Source organism: Mytilus galloprovincialis, chromosome 12 (genome assembly GCF_965363235.1).
Source record: "Mytilus galloprovincialis chromosome 12, xbMytGall1.hap1.1, whole genome shotgun sequence".
In the NCBI taxonomy this organism is placed as follows: Eukaryota; Metazoa; Mollusca; class Bivalvia; order Mytilida; family Mytilidae; genus Mytilus; species Mytilus galloprovincialis.
This window is the reverse complement of record NC_134849.1, coordinates 63,314,144-63,332,819: the sequence shown is the minus strand read 5'-3', so window position 1 is coordinate 63,332,819 and position 18,676 is coordinate 63,314,144.

Genomic DNA, 18,676 nt, shown 5'->3' with positions numbered 1-18,676 from the left:
CATTTCAATTATTTTGAAATATTTTTTAAAATAAAACATTGTTACTGTATTATTCTTTAAATTCAATAGAGTGATAAAAAATGTAAATACAAATGACAATAACATATCAACGAATTTCTTCTCGAAAGTGTAACTGCAAAAAGAAGAAATAAGAAATACCGCAACTTGCATTATTTTTAATTAGATAAAAGGATTCTTCTCGATTTGTATGCTGCGCTCTTACCTAATGAAGGGAACTGAAGGTAAGTGCGCCAACCTTACCAAAATTCTGGTAGGCAGTGGTGTTCTCGCCAATGGACTGTCATAATGTACAGCGCCGACGGAGGACAACACACTACTGCTTTAGCCGTGCACCTGTACAAGGTGTATTTTCTGATGGGTCTGTAATGGCTCTGAAGAATTTATTTTGGCAGGGATCTCTACCTATCTTTCTACTTGTTCAGCTTTTCTCTTCAATATTCCTTCAATCTTCCTTTCAATCTGTTTTCATTTTTTCTCACTATATCTTACACTCTCACACTATCTGTCGTTCACTTTTTACTCTCAATCTTTCTCTTTCTCTTTTCCTTATTTTTTTTCTCTCAATCTTTCTTTATTTCTCTGTTTCTGTCACTTTATAACTTTCTTTTCACCTTCTCTCTCTAGATGATAGGAGAGAGTGTGAGAAGGATTGTAAAGAGTGAGAGATAATGGGAGATTGTGAGAGATTGATTGGGTGAGACTGGAAGAACCAGGTGAGAGAGAGTGATAGAGATAGTGATAGTGATAGAGAGAGTGATAGATAGAGTGACAGAGAGTGATAGTGATAGAGAGAGTGATAGAGAGAGTGATAGTGATAAAGAGAGTGATAGTGATATAGAGAGTGAGAGAGAGTGATAGAGAGAGATAGTGATAGAGAGAGTGATAGAGAGAGTGCTAGAGAGAGTGCTAGAGAGAGTGATAGTGATAGAGAGAGTGATAGAGAGTGATAGTGATAGAGAGAGAGTGATAGAGAGAGTGATAGTGATAGAGAGAGTGATAGAGAGTGATAGTGATAGAGAGAGAGTGATAGATAGAGTGATAGTGATAGAGAGAGTGATAGTGAGAGTGATAGTGATAGAGAGAGTGATAGTGATAGAGAGAGTGATAGTGATAGAGAGAATGATTATGATAGAGAGTGATAGAGAGAGTGATAGAGAGAGTGATAGTGATAGAGAGAGTGGAAGATAGTGGAAGAGAGTGAGAGAGTGAGAGAGTGAGTGGAAGAGAGTGAGAGAGATTCGAAGAGAGTGAGAGAGTGGAAGAGAGTGAGAGAATGTGTGAGAGAGAGAGTGAGAGAGTGGAAGAGAGTGAGTGAGAGAGCGGAAGAAAGTGGAGGAGAGTGGAAGAGAGTAAGAGAGGTTCAGACAGGGTGAGACAGGATGTGAGAAAGTGAGCGAGGGTGAGAGAGAGAGCAGGAAAAGGGTGAGAGGGTGTTGGCGAAGAGAGGAAAAGCTGAAAGAAGGAAAGATAGTATTAGAGGATAAATAATCGTGAATGAGAGAGTTTTAGTGAAAAGGTGAATGTGAGAGGGCCAGACAGACCTCGAAAATAAGATACAGAGTGTGATGGGGTGAGAGTGAGTGTGTTTGTGTGTGTTTTGTGCTTCTAGCATATTATTTGAGTTGAGGTAAGTTAACTGCACAAGAACTTTACAGTTTGTTCTTATTGTGGGCTGGTACATCACTGTCCACGAATGAGCAATCATGTCTTTCATTTTGATGTCAATTAATGAAACACATGTATATGACTAATAGTTATTCACCTATATCATGGCAGCTTGAGTGGGAACTCAGAATATTTTATGCGACATAGTTTTGGATTATAGTATTCTTTACAATTAATTATTAAGGTTGAAAAAGCGTGACTGTGCGCAAATTTTTATTTTAAATGTACTTCGGTCAACACTTTTACACCCCAATAACTTTATAAAAAGAAACATTAAATTCTTGATAACTGAATTTTCAAGTGATAGCTTTTCTCAAAAGCTAGTCGCATCTTAGCTGATATAATTGGAAAGTGTATGCAAAATTATAAAAGGCTAATATGATTTTACTTGTTTGGGGATAATGTGTCACTACGTACATTTGATCTTTTTTTTCTAAACAGATATGTTGTTTTGGTTGTTTGTTTACTTCTTTGTGCCTAAAAAATGTGGCGCTTTCACCTCAATGTTTTTTGTTCATGATAGGCATTAAATGTGTTGAGATTGAAACATCGTTAAATTTAAACACATAGGAACACAAGTAATATATTTCCAAGGATTTTGAGAATTTTCATATTATAATAATGTCATTGGTTTTACTTATAAAGAAGGTAACAAGTTCTGCAGTGCTATTTTAGATTTCAAACACGTTATCAGACATTATACCGTTTGATACTGTATCATTTTTTTATTGTTTTACTTGCACATGTTTTCACATCTTTTTATTCTACTATTAATGTTTGGTGCCACAAAAGGTCCTTATCGTACGTATCCTTCAAAGTTTAACATACTGAATTGACATTATTTTTCGTAAGAAGCCAGTCACATGTAATAGTCTTTTTGTTTTGCGACTTGTATGTTTATACTTGTTTTCATTTCTGTCATTTAAATTTGCATAACTATTAAATAAACCTCAAATCAACTATTACAAGTGTGTTCTTAATCCTATACATTGTTTCAAGTAATATATATATATATATATATTTTGATAATAAGATAAATTTGTACATGTATAATTAACAAATATTCTATATATCTTTTGGGAAGATTAACAACTTTAAAAAAATGTTGTAATGACATGTCCAGAATAGAAGACCGTTGGTTGAACGTTAGAATTAAATTGGTTTGTTTATTGTTTAATTGGGTTGCTGTCTAATTTAATTACATATACTTCATATCTCCTTTTAAATCGTTGATAGAGATAGCTAGGTTGTTCTAGACAACGTTCAATCCAGTGTCAACATATATATAGAGATATGCATTTCTATCTTGTAAACAATAAGTGATAGAGAACTAGAATCTTTTGATTTGATGTCCTTGATCCAAATAAACGTAAATTAGTCAAGGTCATATTTAAAATTTTGAGTTTGGCTTATTTTCAATACTTTTTAAAAAACCGTATAAGATATCGACAAAATATTTACTTAATTGTAAGTTGCGAAATGTCGTAACACATGAAGTTTGATAAAAAGTGTACGCTAACATTGTAATGGAGTTTTCTCCCCTCTTATATTAAAAATTAGGCATTCAGTGATATAACTCATTTACCATATCTAATTAAGACCTATGGTCTTTTGAATTGAAGCCCTTGGTTTATGACCTTGAAATTGAACTCAAGGTCATAGGTAAAATTGTTTCAAATTTTGACCTCTGCATTTACCTCGTATGTATACATGATAAAGCCATGTAAATTTTTGCATTACGTTGCAAGACACTTGACCACGAAAATGCCAACCGGAAGTAACCTTGTGTAAACCTGAAGTAGCTATGTTTTGTACTTATTTAATGTAAAAGTATACTGAACAATATATTTTTGGAATCATTATCAAGTAAACTATTCAATAAATCCGGAAATGACATTAATCAAACCGGAAGTTACAATTTATCCTGCAATTGGTTGTTCTACTATACAGATACAGCCCTACAGATATCGCTATGCTGTATCTGTATACTATACACATAAAATCTTAAAAACTCCAACCATTGCCCTACTGAGTATTGTATGAACCTGCGTGACTTTAGAATGTGTTTTGCAGTCGCATTCCAATGACGTATCAATTGCGAATTAACGATTACTTTTATACGTTCTGTTTGTTTTTAAACATTTCTTCAGAGCAATAAGAATCACACCAATTTTCTGATAACATACACACATGAACAGCAGTCTTTTCTACAATGACAACTATCGATTTCAAAACTTGAATGTGCATGATTGTGTAACAAAAACAACCATGTCAATTTCAGCATGCATGTTTAGTGAATGACGAGTCTGACGTGTACGACAACTCGCACACTCCTGTTTCAAATTGGACAATGTTGTGTTTTTTGTTTTTACTGTTGAATGAGTTGTTATGTTAAAATAAATAATTATTCACTTTGTGCGATGCATTGTTGTTGACCATTTGAGATTCTTTTTTTTTGCGAACCCGTCTTCAGTTGAATGTGTGATTATTGTATCGTATCACTACACGGGCCTCAGTGGATTTCAAATCGAAAATAAATGCAAAACATGTGTTTTGTGTCTTTAAAACACACATAATATACAGAAATAATTGCAGGATAAAGACAATAACTGTTTAGTGTCTTTAAATATCAGCTGTATCTGTATTCGGCTCGAAACAGGTGTAGTAGCTCGCTAAAAGCTCGCATACACCTTGTTTCCTAGCCTCGTACAAATACAACTGATATTTAAAGACTCTCAACAGTTATTGTCTATTTATCTCCCTTATAAATCAAAAATGTATAGAAACCATATATTTTTGGAATCAGTGTACACTAAGCTATCATTTGACGCAGGATATGTTATTTCAAAGTGAATTTTCATAGTAGTTCTATCAAAATTGATCTTTATGGGTGGGAAGACCTTCAATTGTAATTCTAATATATATCTCTGATTTCGGAATACTAGAGCTATCAAAAATACAGGTCTCTGACTTCACTATACTACTGAATAGTATAACGAAATCAGGGAACCATATTTTAATTAGATTGGTTTTATCCCACATCTTTTTTTAAGAATATTTAAAAGTATTTGGTTTGATTTTTTTTCAATACAAACACATGACCATTAAATTCTAAATCTTTACAATGAAAAAATTCCACAAATTCCAAAACTAAACGATAACATAATGTTAATAAACTTTAGTCGAATGCTATCAAAACATTAACGCATATTTCAACAGATCAGTTGAAAACAAACTGACAGTGCCATTACGAAAAAGAAAACGATTAAAAGACGAATAACTGTACAGAAAGACAAATAACTGTACAGAAAGACAAATACCTGTACAGAAAGACAAATAACTGTACAGAAAGACAACATACGAAACTATAGTAACGCGAACAACAACAAGAGGTAATCTAGGGTGCTTCGGTAGGAAAACAGATCCTGCCCAATTTGTGTCATCCGACGTATACTCAACCAACTCGTGATGACGACTGTCAATTTTTCAAGGTAAGAATTTAACATGTTCAATTTCACTTTTAGAAATTCTTAGTTCAATAACTTCCTTGTAAGCAGCATTCCGCTATAAAAAAAATTACTGTAGGAAATGCAAAATCTGTAATTTCTTATCAACTGAAAGATATATACATGTACTCAATTGCTATATAGATTAAAGAAATGTAACTTGCTGTAACTTTACAGGATCTAATAAATGATAAACTGAATAGATTATCATTTACAAGCCACACTGCTTCATGTACTGTTTTGCAACACTATATGTCAACTAATGGCAGTACCCAAAAAAACAAAACAATTAAGTTAGACTATTGTTATTATTTCAGTTTGAAGTCGATGTGAGAATAAGATACATTTTTGAAATGAAATAAGCTGTTGTTACAAGTATTGCTGATTTATATATAGTTGGTGATGTTTGCGTATGAGTGTGCTCAATTGGTTTTGACAGGTTTTGACAGGTCCTATAACCTTCCAAATATTTGTTCCAGAAATGAAGCAAGGAAGCAAGCAACTATCTTATATTCCTAGTAACGATTGTCATAAATACAGTTCTTCATACGCTACATTTGATACATGTACGATCAGCCACAGTATATCACTTTGTCAACACAGTAATAGAGATATGTTAAGCAGTTGGCTTCACATTGACAATTATACGAATAACTGACAGCTTCACACCGACCAAGGCAGGAGTTTTTATTTTCTAAACAAAATTATAATTAGATGGCCAATATTAACAAAATAATTATCATAGATATATTGTAAGGTAAGAATCATTGATGATTAATAATTCATTTGCGAGAGAATAATTTGACCTCATTGAAATATGCGTGTTTTGTTTTTAAAAGAAAAAAGCATTTCAACATTGAAATTGAAACTAGGGTTAATCTTTTGATTGACCGATTCGATCCCTTTAAAATCATTCTAAGCTTGTACAACTACAAACGGTGATTAGCATACAGACCTAGAAAATCGAATTAAACGAGTTTGCATTCTTTTTCTATCTAAATGTATGTTTATATTACTTATATGACCGTCGGTGTTCTTTAATTCGAAGGTCAATTCTAAAGTGTATTAGATGGTGTCTAGACTTAAATACACATGCAACGATGATTCATAGAATCGTGCACCTATCTTGTTAACTGATTTTTAGATTTCTTGTAATTTGGATATACGTTTTTGTATGTTATAAATTAAATATTAGTATTTTAGGTAAATATATCAACATTAATTTGACTAATAATGCCTCTTAGAATGCATGATCTTTTTTTTAGCTTTTGTGACTTTGATTGCATCCGGCGAACATACGTATGAATTAACAATGATCATTTGTATTGAGTTGAATAAAACTGATACACAATGAGTAGGGCTAAAAAAGCGTTCAAATTGTTTTCATTTGTTAATTTTTCAAAACACATAAAAACTCCTTGTAGTTTATGTATACATACACAAATCATTTCAAAGCCATTTAGCAAAGAACTCGATACAATACCAATAGTAAGTTTTACATGTTACCTACTGTGTTCGTTCAGCTTGTGTCAGGTGGACCACCGAAAGGGATATTTGTTACTTGCTATATAGAAATATGTTAATAAACTTCCTCATTATACTGGGATTGACACTATATAATTCAATAGTCAGCTATAAAAGGCCCCGCAATGACAATGTAAAACAATTCAAACGAGAAAACTTACGGCCTAATTTATGTAACATGAATCATGTTATGCGTGTTTATCCATTGTGGCCCTCTCATGAATAAAAAACCTTACTGTATATATTGAAATGAATATGGCTTGTGAGTATTTTTACTGTATGTTTTTTTTTTTTTTTTTTTTTTTTTTTTTTTAAGTTTTGTCAAAACAGTCCCGTGGATTTTGTTTCTTTGCATTTGTTTTTATGCAGCAAAACCAAAAAACTACATATTTGTCAACGGACATGGTTGGTTAATGTTGTTTCCTTGACAATTTAGTCAAATCCTGTTATTTCGGTATGTTCAGTAATTTCGATCAATGACGAGGTTCCAAAATTTTTATGTCGTGTTAGTTAACAAATACATAATCATTTTGCAGCATCGCACTATAAACGTTTGAAATCCGCTTGTTGGAGTTCCCGTCTATATAATACTTCCCTGCCTGTACCATGTATATATTTATGATATATTTGGATTTTAATAAATTAACGCCTCGTTTTTTGTGTATCAGAATTGATGATAATACATATACACACATATATATTTTAAAAGTAATCATAAATGCACTTTCTTTTCAAACATCTGAAACTTTTGAACCTGGGTTGTATTGGTAAAACAGACTAGTAAATGGGGACCTCAACTCAACTGGGGACTTTGGTTGTTTTAGTCACAGAGACTGGGGACTTGTTATTGGTCTCCACAAGAGTTTCTCTATTTCCTCTGATGTAAATTATGGTCAGTGTCCGAGTGGTCTACATAGTTGAACTACTGTATCACGTACTTGTCAACACTGAGGTTGTGAGTCCGAGTCTGCATGTCAGTTTTTGTCTTGCTTGACGGAGTCAAAAAGCGGACACAGATATGCTGTTTCCGGCGGCGGCAACGGCGGCGTCAAACATGTATTAGTTTGTGATTAGGTCTAGTTTATGGTGAACCACTAGTGGTGGGTCAAAGATATTTGGTATTTAGTTTTATTAGTATTGAGACATCTCATTACCATTCTTGACAGAAGTTTGAGACCTTTCAACAATTACTTAACTTCATGAACATGACTCAAGAGTATACTATACAAAAAAATCAGATAGAGATCGACACCCCTGTCCATAATATCATTTATAGGTTTCTTTGCCAATTCCAGTTCGGCTATGGATCAACCATTTAACTTTATATAAGGGGGTTATTGTTTTATGTTTGAGTGAGAATTTTATTCAGTTTTTAATCAAATCTTTTATTCAAAATTAAACATTAAAAAGCATGACTTACAATATTTTGTTGTCCTATGCTTGAAAAGAATATTTATTTTCTATATTAATTTATGAAGAAAGAATAACTTTTTTAGGAAAATAATCAACGCCCCCGGCCCCTTTTTGAACCTAAATGGTCCTTCCCTTGATAAGGTATCTGTCTAAGATGTCATATTCAACAAGTTAACTACCAAAAATTATGATGTATGGTGTACATGCCATACTTTAATATCATTTGAACTGGTTTTCATTTACACTGATAGTTGATAATATTAATTTTTATAAACCCCTAATCCTACATACTTTCAGTAACAGTTTTTCGTTTCGATTAAATGATATAAGACAATGAGTCGAATTCTTGTAATTTGTGATTATGTTGTACTATTTTAAAACTTTCAAAGGCTAGGGGGAGTGGCGTTAGCAAACACATTATGTATGTGCCTTTCTGCTCATATCAATTATTTCAATGGAAAAAACTACAGGAAATCATAGATAATATCGAACATAACGTATGGAAAAGTGGGATATATCGTTAACAAGAATTTAATAAAGGTAAATGTACTATAACTGTAAGTTCCATATCACCTAGGAAGATGGAAAAGTCCGCGACACAACAAAAATGATTGTCCTTTTTTCAATACTGATTTTTTAAATCAAATTGTTCAGATATTTTCAGTATGAGACTAATGGAAAATATCAATTTTATTTAAATTACACTTAACACTTTGTTCTTGTGTATTTTGATGTTCACCTATTCACATTATGAATACTTGTATAATTTCAACAGTAAAAAAAAGCTGATATTCAAATGTATTATACAGTGATTGTCTATATCCTGTAATTAAATTTCGTTCATCATTTTTGATTTATAAGACAGAAAACTCACAATTGTAACATAATACTGCATTTTGCACGTAATAATCTGCTTAATAGTTCGGTTTCTGGAAAAACATGGTTAAATATAAAGATTGATATGCTATTCTATGAAAAAGAGTCAAGATGTACTTAGTTCTTGGAACGTCGTGTAGATAGACAAGGATTTCGTTTGTTTTACAAATATGATTTCTACTTACTGGGAATCCGTCACTGACTTAATAAATTTCAACGAAATGATAGACATGCACCCCTCTAACGACTTGGCCAGTGTTTCATAAAAAAACAGAGACGGCATCTGGTATATGCTTTCAGTTTTATGAACAAACCATTTAACTTTTGGAGGGGGTGAGCTGTTTATACCTGAGCCGGATTATTTTTGTCGAAGCATTTAATAAATGCAATAAGGTTTTATTGCAATAAAACTTTTTTGGGGAAAATATATATATTTCTTTTTTTTTGACAAATCATAGCCGGAATTTTATGTTCTAAAAATTCCTAGCCCCCCCCCCCCCCCCCCCCCCCGAAAATCAAATGGTATGTGTCATAGAGGAGCCCGAATCGCTCAATTCAGAAAAATAACTTTTTGTCATGTCTGACGTACCGTATTCCCATCATCTTTTTTTTTTCCAACTGAAAAAGGATATTACCTAGTGTATAGGAAATATTTACTGGAATATATATATGGTATAAATAATACTTAGTGCATTAACATTTTGTTTTCGATTTTAAATCCCTTGAGATCATCGAAGTAATATCTAAAAAAACACGATTAGTTTGAGGACTTGTACGCCGAAAAGAATCTCGCATTGGTCGTCAAAAATGCATCGCTTAAAAATAACAATTGTTTCTTTCAGTATGATTTTTTTCTACATATAAAAGAATGAAATGTTCTTGGCTATTTCTTTCGACTGACTATTTTGCAGGTAAATAGTTCAAAGACTATTACCCCAGTCAAAAGTTTCGAAGACTACCCCCCCAGTCAATAGTTTCAAAGACTTTTACTCCATTCAATAGTTTCAAAGACTATTACCCCAGTTTATAGTTTCAAAAACTTATACCCTAGTCAATAGTTTAATAAGCATATGCCCTGTACTTTTTAGTACAGGTTTTTCATTAGAAAACAATGACGTCATTAACTGTTCAGCTTTGAATTGTCCTATTGAAAACATTAAACTACTAGTATAAAATATAAATAAACGGTATAATATGTATGTATTGTACTGTCGTCGTCACAATGTCTCCATAATCTGGGATAGCTTTTTTGCACGGTAGCAAGCTTTCATTATATGCATTGGAATTTATACTCAATGATCCCTAGTCTTGATTACAGTAACCGAAATATTAAAAAATAACACAATGGCAAAATCAACCCCGATAGTTCATCTTGTGCATGTTTTATGTGACCATTTTCCTGGTAGTAGATTCAGATTGACTTTTTTGGAAAGTTGTTTTGTTAAGTATAATAAAACACTTGATGACTGGTTATGAAGAGTACGATACAGTTTGCTGTCCCTTAGACTTTTGCCATCGGCTTCACCTCGAGCAATAACCGGTATCTCAGGAACAACATATTGTTATTACCCTCTTTACCAGTCAATCGTCATCGTACGCGTAATTATCTTGTGTTTCAATAGTATATAATATTGCATGATTCTAAGCCAGAGTAAAACTAAATCAAGAATTTGAGTTTTGTAAATATACATAATTCAGTATAATAAAGTAAAATAACTAAAATATAGAAAAGTCTCAAGACGGAAATTACCCTATCAATCAAGTAAACAAAAATGCCAAAAACATATTCACCTAGTAGATGCACTTTAATTAAGAATTTACCTATAACCTATATTTTAAAAGGATTTTAGAGTTTCGTCATTTCGGTCGATAAAGTAATAAACGAAGTTGTGGTGGTATGCAGGCAATGCTACAATGGCGTTCTTCAAGCACCTTTTTTTAATTCGTCTGTATTAAGTCAAGATGCTGCAAATAGAGTCATAAATAAACTTGTCATTTCATTACAAAATAACCACATCACAACATAATGCAATTCTGAACATTTGAAGGTCCCAACTTTAATATTTTGTTACCTTACCAACAGAAAAATAAACACATTCAAATATCGTGTTCTACGACTAATCTTTCAGTACTTTTAACTAACTTCTTATCAAAGAACTTATCACTAACTTCTGAAATAAGATATATGAAAATGATAGAATTAACTATTTCTTAGTGTAAAACATTGTTTGGATGTACCAGATTAATACGTCATTTTGATGAAGCTTTTCATTCTGTTCTTTCAAAATACACCTCCAGATAGTTTTATAATATATTTCCTTTTTATTTAAATTGTAGATTGGTGAATCTCAGCGCAAATTCTTTTGGTGTAACTAATTTAAAGTAAAACAACAGTAAATGGGCTATGTTCGCAGATTTTGCTAAAATTTTGCATACAACATTGTTACTGAAAACCGAAAAAATAATGCTTTTACCTCTTTTATTACCTGAAATATTGCATATTGATTTCTTTCGATATGGGTGAATATTTGTAAAGAAAGCACATAAAATCGGCGAAAAAACATATGTAATTTGTCAAAAAATCGCCATAGATATGTCCCTAAAAACTAAATGTTGATGACACATAAATTTCTGTTTTAATGATATCAAATAATCATATGGTTACCGATTTTTTGGTTTGTCTAATAATCAATTTGTTACCTTGTTGGTAGTGAAAAACGTTAAAAATCAACGTTGTACGGCCTGCAATGCGCCAACGTTACGATTATCTGGATGTTTCATTGATATTTTTTCACAGAGAACACAACCTTAAAAGATGTATACCGTAAAAACGAAGTCGGTGACCCTATCTTTAGTTTGCATCATTTTAACGGAAATTTATGTAACAACATATTGTTCTTTAAGAAAAATCTATGGAGTAGAGTTAGAGATTTTGCGAAATTTAGACAAATTTTATGTTTTTTCGTCGATTTTATGTGCTTTCTAAACAAATTTTCACCAATTTTGTACAAATTCAATCAGAAATATTCTAAATGATAAATACGATAAATGTTTTATTTTTTCGATTTTGAGTTTATCGAGCCAGAATTGTATGCAAAATTTCACTGACATCTGTGACATAGTCATAATAACTTTACCTTAAAGCTTCTTGTCTATGGAAACCGGTAAATATGACAGATATTCACTTGAGGTTGGATGAAATATTTTAAGCTATCAATTTTCTTGATAATTTTAACGTACGTTGCGACACTATAGTTTATCAACAGCTTTGTTTTTTACTATGATGACATATTGAAGACTTGATATTGTACTGTTATGAATCACAGTTGATGACCAAACTCAGTAAAGATCTGTCTAAATTCCACCTTATTGATAAACACAACAATACTCACCGGTATCTTAAATACGATTGTTTGTTAAAAGGTCATGCATTTTCTAAATATGCGATCGAACTTCACGCAAAAGAACTGAATTTAGATAAATCATATATAAACGGAAATAACATTTCTTTTCTAGATTTATATATTTCAGTTTTACACGGGAAACTCTACACTTAAATTGACAACAAAATGAATGATATATAGTTCCCTATTGTTTATTTTCCTTTTTTGTTGACGGTAATGCTACTTTGGAACCTTCTAAAGTGTTTAAAAGGCAAGACAACCCCTTTGCTTTTAATATTCCATGTGCGCGTAGAACTATTATGTAAATATATACACTATATTCGTTCTTGTTATTGTATCGAAGACTCTGACATATACATACAAGTTAAAGTTTGGTTTTGATCTATTGATAAGAAAGTGCTTCTGACATATATGCTTACATATACAAAATCTAAGTGAATATAAATAAGATTACATTTTCATATGTTATTGTAGATGTAAAAGATGAATACTGATAGTACATGATAGTAATGTTAATGAATAGACGGAAGATATCAAAGACCAAAAGATTAAGATATCATTTATCAGATGAAGTTTATTAATAAAGACATATTTCATTTTTTAGCCAATGTCGACTTTAGTTGGTATCCTTTTAGACGTGTCGGCATCAATGCAAGAACAAGCAAAGGGATGTTTTGATGAAGAAGGCGGAGAATGGGCTAGATCAGTTTTTAAGGTCATCGATGACTTGATCAAGCACGACGTGTCTTCAAATAATCACGTTTTTGCAATAGGCGTTGGTGGTTGTGGTGATCAAACATTTGATATTCTCAAGACCATTAAGCAGTTTCAAGGTCGACGTCAAAACGAAATGTGTTCACAATCATATGATGAAATATTGGAAAAAATCTTTACAGTTCTAGAAAAAGGCGGAGCATTCAAAATTCGAAAATGGGTTCAACCGGAAGTTATAAAAAATGCTGTTACAATAGAAATGGCTGATTTGATGTTACATCAACTTCAAACGAATGCTGAATTTCTGGAAAAGTTTGTTCACAAATGTTAACCTTCAGCATGTCGACATTTGACAAGTCAAAGTACTGAAGAGTCGCTGATTGGCCGGATCTTAAATGGAGTAGGCAATGTTGCACAGAATATATGTACATATACTGCAACTAAAATATTTACTGCTGCAGAAGAAGACGTATTAGAGGTTGAGAAAAGGGCAAAATCATGTTTATTGAAGCCAGTGCAAGATGTTTACTCAGTTCACGAAGCCTCAACAATAGTACATGGATATGTTGACGAAAAGGAGCTTATAGACGAAAGACTTGATGAGTTGATGGAATTAGTTGAACCATTTATCTATGGAAGGACACCTTTGTATTCAGCCATTGAAGAGGCAACTACAATATTTTTAAAAGATCAGTTTTCAGACCATAAGAAACTTTTGTTTGTCTTATCAGACGGCGATCCGACAGACAAGGGTGAACTAGAGAAAGCTTCATTCGGATTTAAAAGTCTAGATGTAACAATTGTTACTTGTTTCATTACCAGATCAAATGATGTTGAACCGAAAAGATTGTTCAGTGAAGAACATTCGTTGTGGGAGGACGGTGCCAAATTCTTATTCAGACTGAGCTCCGTTCTTCCAACTGATCGATTGTATCGTTCTATATTTGTAAAGCGTGGATGGAATATCGATATAAACAACAATGAAACTAGATTATTCATTCAAGTGAATCACCCAGACAACATACACGATGCTTGTGATTTAGCAAAAACAGTTGTTTGTTCCCAGGATGCATTATCCGATCTTCTTGTAAAAGTTTCTCTTGACAGATATATAAACCGAAATACCAAATATCTAGTAGCAAGAGATCAAGGAGACGATGCCACATGTTATGCATTTGTTGCAGCCACAGTAATTCATTTATCTATTCATAGAATTATAGGAAGAGAGGGTGGCTGGCCAGATTTCAACATAATTTTGCATAACATCATTCGGTGTTATGGAACAAAAACAGCAAGTACATTAAATGTTCTTAAGCACGTCTGTCCAGAATACCGTTTGCAGTGCAGAAAGATCAACATTGAGGAAGCCATGCAAGCAATTACAGAAAAACGACCAGTAGTCGCAACTTACAGGCTTACTGATGACGAGCGACAAATATTTAGCGATTTCTTTTACTATAATAAAAGGGGTATTCTTTCAAAAGAAGAAATAGATATAACAAAAAGGTCCGAGAAAATAACGGCTGCTGACCTTAGCGGACATGCCGTTGTTCTCACTAGTTTTAACGCAGAATGTCTCCGTTTAATGTCGTCATGGGGAGATGAATGGGCTGATGGTGGTTTCTTTAGAGTCAAGAACGCCGAGGTACTAAATATGCAATTTATTGATGTCTTTTGGGAATCAATTGATTTAACTTGCAGTGAGGAAGCTTATTACAAGGATCACGGGAAAAAAATCGCACAAAAGCTGATCGAAAGGTTTATTGGGCTACAGAAGGCTGAATACGAATGTCCATTATGCAAAGTCACCTTTCCTGTCACTGATTTTGATGGGTCTTTACGGGAGGCAATTTGTCCAGAATGCAACGGAAAATTTTCCTGTGGTGATGTCGGCAACGTTCTTGCAATGAACATTTATCTAACGGGTCTAGCTTCATGAGATTCCATTGTTTGAAGAATGTGCATGAATAGATGACTTACGTATTTCGATATGGGCGTAAAACTATTAATGCCCTAGTATGCTTTTATTTTGTACATTTATTGATCATACATTATAGTATACATTTTCAAGATACAATGCATGTATAACAAACGACGAATCGAAGCATAAATTCTAAACTTGCATATGCAAATAAATTGAAATTAGAATACAAATTATCATACATCCCATTGAATTCAAATCCACAAAATGACCTAACCTGATAAAAATGTTAATGCATTTCTTTACTTTGAAACCCGAAATCCATAGAAAAAACGAAAAAGCTATAAATAACAGAGTAAGGCAGTGTGTTACAATGGTCTTCTCTGAATATATTATTTATATAATTGTTTGTAAGATATATTTGTCTCGTTATTTCGGATTTTTGTAATATTACTTTTTTCCTGAAATATCAAAATAATTTACATATTAAAATCGTCCAACTTTAATGCAGAGGTAACACCTTCACGGATCACCTCGCCGGTTTTACTACGGATTAAATATCACGGATGATCCCGGAATTGCAGTTTTTAGTCTGATACAGATCCGAAACGGTTGCACAACGAGGTGAATACAGGCATCGACGTATCTGCCACGGATAAAGTAGCAGAGGTGTCATATGGTGACATGAGTGATGCGGATTCGTACGGTACGACACGGTTAAATAAGGAAACGACACGGTTCAATATGCAATGGTACGTGTCGGTGCGTGTGAACTGCAGATATACACCGGTTAAATACGGTATAAGTAGGGTTATTACGAATAATAACGGTTTGATACGGAATAGTACGAATCCTGAACCCATTTATAATTAAATTCAGATGCATTTCCAAATATTATTTTTTCATAACTAAATGGCTAGTTTTTATCATAAAACTTTTGTACATATACGTAAATTACTATAATTTGTCCAAATTTAGAAGAGGTTTACTTTTTTTAGTTGCTTGATCCCAATTTGTCGATATGTTTTCCGTATGCAGCGTGATTTTTCTCGTAAATGTCCGGTGATAGCAATACGCAAGTGCGAATAGAAAATCAGACGTAAGCATCGCTCCGTCATCAGGATAAACTATATCCTTTTGTACCTGTTAAACATGTGCTTACTTGAATATCAATGTTTTTTTGTTGATTGTTAACAAACGGGTGACAATCGTTAAACTTCAGATTCAAAACGCAACCATTAATTACACAATGCTGCCATATTTGCACAACAAAACTGACCGACTGAAATATGTTAAAACTAGTATACGAAAGTTAAACGAAAAATGATAAAATCGTGCACAGAAGACTTAGTTTAGGATATATGTATGCATTGGTTCAAGAATTGGATTAGCATTATTTTTCAACAGTCATTCATTTCATTTTGAGATTTCACTTTTTTTTCAAATGTAACAGTTCTTGGATCTTATGCCGGCCTATTCTCAATACATTCTTAAACTCACAAAGTTTAACCATGAGGGTCTCATACTGACCATGGATAAGTCTTTGCGGAAGCCAGTCCCTAGTCCATTATCACCTCTGCCTTTGGTCGACTCTACCTCTGTAACTGCCCTGACTTTTTTTCCTGGCAATTAACTAAAAGCATCAGTTGTTGATATTTCATGTTGTATAATGTTATGTATACCTCCACGATCAAGTTAACTTTATGTTAGAGGAGCAGACCATCAACACTTTATTACGGCCCAAACCAAAGTTAACTTTTATAGCAGACCTGGTGATAAGTTCACTTGTGTGTAGGACTGCTTGTGGCAAATTGAATTTCTTCCTAAGTTGACTTCAATATATACTGGCCATGTACCTGTCCTAAAGTTAACTTTTTGGGCAATCATTTAACAGTCCTAGAATCTAGTTTGTTTTTTAAGTTAACACAAGTTCTGTCCTAGGATCGGTCAGAGCAGTCATAAATCCTAGGATAAGTAACCTTTATCAAGTCATAAAGTCTGCCTAACTTGCTGTACAGTTTAAGACTGCTCCCATCAGGATATTTCTATTTTTATTCTGTAAAAAAAAAATTTCATAAAAAGAGTTGCGTTCTTTTTGTACTTTGTCCACAAATTTTCGTAAAATTCGTCCAATTGGAAGTAAATCTGGATATAATTTATTAAATATGTTTATATCTATAGATTTCGGTATTGTAACACCCTTCATTACCGTGTATTCCCTTCCGCTATGCCTCAAGTTATACTAAAATATTAAAATATCAATATCTACAGATACTAACGTACATGCATGTTATGTGCCACAGTAATGTCACAATTCTTTAAAAGATAATCGTAAAATATTGGTCATCGGTTCTTAGGAAATACAAAAGATTCCACAGGGACTCGTGGATAAAACATAAATTGACAACGCCATGCTAAAAATAAAAAGACAAACAGACAAATAATAGTACATAATACAGAACAAAGAAAAATAAGACTAAGCACCAAGAACCCAACTAAGAATTTGAGATGATCTCAGGCGCTCTGTCGTGCGTTTCATTTTACTTAGTTAGAAGTCTAATTCGGTAGGTCACATTAGTAAAATGGGAACAGGATTGTAGTGACGACATCAGGAACATAAAGAACAATGTTATGGCTAACAAACACAATAGTACACAAATTACAACATAGAAAATTAAACTATGCAACACAAATCTAACAAAAATTATGAATGATCGTAGGTGCTCCGAAAGGCTAAATCTGTTCAAGATTCGATAGAAATATCATGAGGTACATTTCATCTATGTAAAGCTATTTTTCTGTTCTAGAAAGGAAGGAAGGAAAGGATTTGCTCAATCCAACCATTTTAATGATGAAGGCCGGTCTGTCTTGTCTTTTAGATTTTGGTACATGCAGTAATCAATTGTTTATAACTTCGTGTTATTCCAATAAAGGCAACAGTCGAATACCGCTATTAAAATGGCATTAATCTACTTGATCGTAGGTGCTCCAGAAGGCTAAATCTGTTCAAGATTCGATAGAAATATCATGAGGTACATTTTATTTATTTTAAGCTATTTTTCTGTTCTAGAAAGGAAGGAAAGAAAGGATTTGCACAATCCAACCATGTTCATGATGAAAGCCGGTCTGTCTTGTCTTTTAGATTTTGGTACATGCACAATCCATTGTTTATAACTTCGCTGTTATTAAAATAAGGGCAACAGTAGTATACCGCTGTTCAAATGTCATTAATCTATTTGAAAAATGGTGGGTTAAACCTGGTTTTGTGCCAAGCCAAACCTCCGCACTTTGTGTTAATGTGAAATAATCCGCTAAATGTAAAGCATTACAAGACGGGAACAGAGTACACGTAAATATAAAAACACAAAAGACAGAGAAATACATAAATTAATAATATAATAGAGTATTGTGACATGTAAACCACAGAATAACCACGAATAACTAAAATAATTCAGGACTCCCTTTTAGATTGAAGAAATGTAACATTTACAGAATTTAAAATAAATGATGAACTGAATAGATTAGCATTCACAAGGGACACTGTTTTGCAACTCTAGATGTCAACTTATGGCAGTACCAATAAACAAGCAAGTTACACTTTTTTATTACTTGTATTTGAAGTTGTTGTGGGA